The sequence below is a fragment of the Stegostoma tigrinum genome, chromosome 30 (assembly GCF_030684315.1).
Source record: "Stegostoma tigrinum isolate sSteTig4 chromosome 30, sSteTig4.hap1, whole genome shotgun sequence".
Lineage (NCBI taxonomy): Eukaryota > Metazoa > Chordata > Chondrichthyes > Orectolobiformes > Stegostomatidae > Stegostoma > Stegostoma tigrinum.
In genome coordinates, this window is record NC_081383.1 from 26,737,494 (window position 1) to 26,743,826 (window position 6,333).

Below are 6,333 nucleotides of genomic sequence, written 5' to 3' on the forward strand. Positions count from 1 at the left end.
AAATTTTAATTTTGCATCATTTTATTTCAGCGCTCAGTTGACTCGGCAGCTAAGAGCCAAATTAATGGCAACAGCATTGGGCTCAGCCTCTCTTTCAGCTGAGGAATTCTTAGACCTGTCTTCTTGAGGTACCCATAAGAGTTGCCTGGCTATGGTTTAGTGAAGATTTGCTAGAACCTACATGTACAAAACTTTTTTAAAAGCTCATTTTTCTGTAATGAAAAGTCGGTTTCTTAATTTGTTTGGTTATTATCTATTAAGCACTTAGGGGGAGGGGTCAGATGAATAGATTGGCTGAAAGGCTAGTTTGCAATGCAGAAGGATGCCAATAGTGGGGGCTCAATTTCCCATACTGCCTAGGATTGATTCTGAGCCTCTTTCCCCTTGCTTGAGGTGTAGTGACCCTTTTCGTATTCACCACCGCCATTCTTCTCGTAAATGAGGGAGCAACCATGTGGTCCAGTAGGACTATAGTGAACTTTATCTTTTGACATTTTTTTTTTGTTACTGCTGTTCACTTATTACACATGCTAACTTATCAAAGTGTCTATTCTTTCAGTACGAAGTCTCTGCCCCTGAAATTCCTTCTTTCCAGCGCTACGAGCATTGAGTCATGGTAATGTCACTACATTGCAGGAGGGGGCTACTTGACCCACCGAGGCCATGTTAACTCAGAACATTTTCATCAAACACATCCCTTTGCTTGATTCCCACAACCTTGCGTATTTATTTCCCTTAAGTGCCTATCCATAAGATAATGGAGCAGACTTAGGCCATTCAGCCCATCGTGTCAGTTTCACCATTTTGATAATGGTTGATTATGCTTCTCAACACCATTCTCCTGCTTCTCTCTAACCCTCTTAATACCTTACTAATCAAGAACCTACCTATCTCTGACATAAGCACATTCAGTGACGCTCGCGCTCTCGCGCTCTCGCGCTCTCGCTCTCGCTCTCGCTCTCGCGCTCTCGCGCTCTCGCTCTCGCGCTCTCGCTCTCGCGCGCTCTCGCTCTCGCGCGCTCTCGCGCTTACTTCTAAAGGATCAGCCTTCATTCTGAGGCTGTGCCCTCTGGTCCTAATTTCTCCTCCACATCTGGGCCTCTTGGTGTTATGTAAATTTCAATCAGATTTTCCCCTTTTCCCCGATCCTTTTTTTAAACGAAGTACAGATCCAGAGTCCTCAATCACTCCTCATATGACAAGCCCTTTATCCCTGGGATATTCTTGGAAACCTTCTCTGGAGCCCCTCCAACATCATCAGTTCTTCCTTTTTTATATACAGGGTCCAAAACTGTTCACAATATTCCAAATACAATCTGATCAGAACCTTGTATGTCCTCGGCAGTATGTCTGTCTGTTTTTGTATTCTAGCCTTCCAAACTATAAGCTAAACGTGCATGTTAACATGAAGAAGATCCTGATCTGGGGGACACAAGTCCCTTTGTGTGCTTCAGATTTCCAAGGCCTTTCCCCACTTTTTAAAAAATGGTCTGTTGCATAACCTCACTCTTTTTTTCTTCTCCTCCTCCTCCTCCACCACACCATTTGTGTACCATCTGCGTTTCTGCTAACCAAGTCCTTCTGCAACCTCCCTATGCCCTCAACACCACCTGCTCCTTTACTTTTCTTTTGTGTCATCTCCAAATTTTGCAACAGTGCCCTCACTTCCTTTGTCCAGGTCACTTATACGTAGTGTGAATATCCACTCTCCTTTTTTTTTTTTTTTGAAGCCATCTAACATCTTTCACCAACCTGATAAGCAGTAACTGAGTTATTGCCACTCTAGCAGTCTTGTTTTTGTCACAAATTGTCAAACTCAATAGTTTTTCTTCCACAATAGAGTCGAAGAAACAAAGGGGCCGAGACAGGGTTACTGGGGATGACTAGTGAAAATGACTCAAGACTATATAGTGCCTGAGAAGAATCATACAAGTATCGTAGAATCCCTACCGTGGAAACAGACCATTCGGCCCAATAAGTCCACACCGCCCTTCTGAAGAAGATCACACCCAGACCCATTCCCTTACCCTTGCGTTTCCCCTATCTAACCCACCTAAACTAAACATCCCTGGTCACAACGGGTAACTTAGCATAGCTAATCCACCTACCCTGCATGTCTTTGGATTGTGGGAGGAAACCCACGCAGACGGTCACCCGAGGCTGGGGCCAAGCATGGGTTGCTGGTGCTGTGAGCCAGCAGTGCTACCGACTGATCTGCCATGCCACCATGTAATTTTCCAACTTCCCACTCATCCAGTAGCTGTGATGCAGTTGACCATGGCTATCAGTGTCTTTCTGCTCTGATTTGAGTTCAATGAAGTTCTGAGGTCACTTGTAATACTTTCTGAAAGTGAAAGTCTTAACTGCTTAGATAGCCCCGGTACTTTACAGTAAAAATACACTGATTATCTATGATCAGTTCCACCTCAAGTTAAATAGGCAGGTTTAAGGAACTGGCTTCATATCACTACTAGTGTTTGGTGAACAGATCCTGTTTAGGGTGAGGCATTATTGGTGGCATCCACTTTGAACAGCTCTAATATTTACTTGAAGGCAGCCACAATTTGCTTTGTAAAGCACTTTGTCCTACCTGGACACCAGAGAGGATGTCATTACACACCTAATGGTACAGATTAGGGAGTGTTCCTGAACAAAGAAGCCTTGCAATAAAAGTTCATATCTCCTTGACAGTGGAGTCCCCCAGGTAGATAGGATGGTGAAGAAAGTGTTTGGCATGCTTGCCTCTGTTGATCAGTGTATTGTGTACAGGGGTTTAAGAGGTCATGTTGCAGCTACACAGGATTTTGGTTAGGCCACAGTTGGAATACTGCATGCAATTCTGGTTTCTTCTGCTACAGGATGTTGTGAAACTTGAAAGGGTTCAAAAAAAACTTACAAAGATGGTGCCAGGGTTTTAAGGTTTGAGCTAAAGGGAGAGGGTGAATAGGCTGGGACTATTTTCCTTGGTATGTTGGCGGCTGAGGGAGGACCTCTTTACAGAAGTTTATAAAGTCATGAGGGGTCCGGATAGGGTAAACGGACAAGGGCATCTCTTTTCTCCTCCTTCTTCTCCTCCTCCTTACCCCCCCCCCCCCCCCCCGGATTGGGGGAGTCCAAATGTAGAGGGCACAGGTTTAAGGTGAGAGGGGAAGGATTGAAGAGACCTAAAGGGCAACATTTTCATGCAGTGGGTGGTACATGTATGGAATGAGCTGCAAGAGGAAGTGTTGGAGGCTACTACAGTTACAATGTTTAAAAAGGCATCTGGATCCCTACATGAATAGGGATGGTTTAGAAAGATATGGGCCACATGATGGCAAATAGGATTAGATTAATTCAGGGACATCTGGTCAGCACAGATGAGTTGGACTGATGGGTCTGTTTCCATGCTGAATGACTCTTCCCCAGTGCAAGTATGGATTTTCACATAAGAGTATTTGAATCAGATTATGTATGTTCTGGCTTTAATTTAAAACATTTATTTTCATAAGTTGGGGGGAAATGGGGACAAGATATCATGTAAAATTAATAACTTTTAAAATTCACTTATAGGACATGGGCATTGCTGGTTGGTCCAGCATTATTGCCTGTCCCTAGTTGCCCTTTAGAAGATGGTGCTGAACTGCTGCCTTCAACTGCTATGGGTTGACCCACAATGCCACTAGGGAGGGAATTCCAGCATTTTGACCCAGCAAGAGGTGAGGTAGCAGCAATTATATTTCCCATCAGGATGATGAGTGGCTTGGAGGAAACATCGAAGGTGGTGATGTTCCTATATACCTGCTGCCCTTGTCCTTTTTAGAAGTAGTTCTGTGTTTAGAAAGTGCTGTGTGAGCATCTTTGAATTTTTGCGGTGCATCTTGTGATAGTACACACTGCTGCTGAGCATTGGTGGTGGAGGGCGTGGATGCTTGTAGATGTGGTGCTGATCAAGCAGGCTGCTTCGTCCTGGATGATATCAAGCTTCTTTTAAGTGTTTGTTGGGGCTACACTCATCCAGACAGTGGGGACTATTACATCACACTCGACTTGTGCTTCGTAGATGGTGGACAGGCTTTGAGGAGTCAGGAGTGAATTACTTGCCACGATATTCCTAGCTTCTGACATGCTCTTGTCGGCTCTATTTATGTGGTGAATCTAGATGAATTTCTGGTCAATGGTAACCCCCAGGTGCAGTGATTATCTAAATTTAATTAAAACTATTACAAAGCAAAACTTTGAAATATTCTTACCCATAGGTGCTAGCGAGTTTTGAGAAGATTTGTAGCTCGGGTTGGGGTTCTGGATGTGAGTTTGCTCGCTGAGCTGGAAGGTTAGTTTTCAGACGTTTCGTCACCATTCTAGGTAACATCATCAGTGAGCCTCCAAAGCGCTGGTGTTATGTCCCACTTTCTATTTATCTGGTTAGGTTTCCTTGGGTTGGTGATGTCATTTCCTGTTCTTTTTCTCAGGGGGATGGTAGATGGGCTCCAAATCAGTGTGTTTGTTGATGGAGTTCCGGTTGGAATGCCATGCTTCTAGGAATTCTCGTTCATGTCTCTGTTTGGCTTGTCCTAGGATGGATGTGTTGTCCCAATCAAAGTGGTGTCCTTCCTTATCTGTGTGTAAGGATACAAGTGATAGTGGGTCATGTTGTTTTGTGGCTAGTTGATGTTCATGTATCCTGGTGGCTAGCTTTCTGCCAGTTTGTCCAAATGTAGTGTTTGTCACAGTTCTTGCAAGGTATTTTGTAGATGACGTTTGTTTTATTTGTTGTCTGTATAGGGCCTTAAGTTCATTAAAACAGCAGCTAATGAACTTAAGGCCCTATACAGACAACAAATAAAACAAACGTCATCTACAAAATACCTTGCAAGAACTGTGACAAACACTACATTTGGACAAACTGGCAGAAAGCTAGCCACCAGGATACATGAACATCAACTAGCCACAAAACAACATGACCCACTATCACTTGTATCCTTACACACAGATAAGGAAGGACACCACTTTGATTGGGACAACACATCCATCCTAGGACAAGCCAAACAGAGACATGCACGAGAATTCCTAGAAGCATGGCATTCCAACCGGAACTCCATCAACAAACACACTGATTTGGAGCCCATCTACCATCCCCCTGAGAAAAAGAACAGGAAATGACATCACCAACCCAAGGAAACCTAACCAGATAAATAGAAAGTGGGACATAACACCAGCGCTTTGGAGGCTCACTGATGATGTTACCTAGAATGGTGACGAAACGTCTGAAAACTAACCTTTACAGCTCAGCGAGCAAACTCACATCCATATTCTTACCCATAGTTACCAGACAAATTTTTCACATATGTACCCAATACAGAAACATCACCTTAAAAAACAGGCATCCATTCAGTTTATTGTAAGGCACCATTTTATTAAGGTTTCAATGAGTTTACATCCATTTGCCAAAAAAACTTCGGAACTGGAACCATAATCCTAGTGTCTAACCTCCCTCTTACTATCTATCTCAACTGCACATTATCTTCATTCCTCATCTATCTGGTTATTTTCTTCATCCATGCCCAACACCACGCCCATACATTTGAATGTGATACTGTTCAGTACATTTGACACTGTCTGTCTATTTGGAGAGTTGTGCACAGATTCTCCCAAGATTCTAACTCCATAGAATCAGAGATTTAATGTGGTTTATGTACTCTCATTCACAGCCAGCAAGCTGTTTGTCATGCAAGACACACTGGACTGAGGCTAAAAGAAGTCTTATTAGGCTTATGCAATGTAAACTTGCAAGCAGATTAGTTCAGAAACGATAAGACTTGTATGCTGTTTTAAAGTAGAACTTGATAGTTATAGGAATGCACTGTATGTAATTTTTTAAAAAAAAAAAAATTCTAATGCTCTAAACTCAACCATGCAATTGATCCTACTGTTAGGTTAACTTTGTCCAAACAAAAGCTCTAGTAGAAGACAACTTCACAAGTTTTTACTCCCTGTGAGACTTGTCATAATTGCTGGGCTCGTATGTTTTTCACTCACTTTCAGCAATTTTATTTTTTCCATGAGTATTAGTGTCAGTGCAGGTTCTGTGATTACACTTCATGCTCCACATTCTGCTGCAATTCAACCATTCTCATTAATGACTGACTTTTGGTGATCGCAATAAATTAATAAACTTAGAAAGCATTTCTATCCCATTCAGTGCAGACATTGAGAACAGGATCAGGATTGCCAAAATTGCTTCTTGCACTCACAGCAGTACTAAACTTTTTTTCAGCTAAGACCAAACAAAAGGAATCAATCAGTTGTACCACAATTAATTTCTGTGCTGCTAAGATAGGTAGGGAAATCATT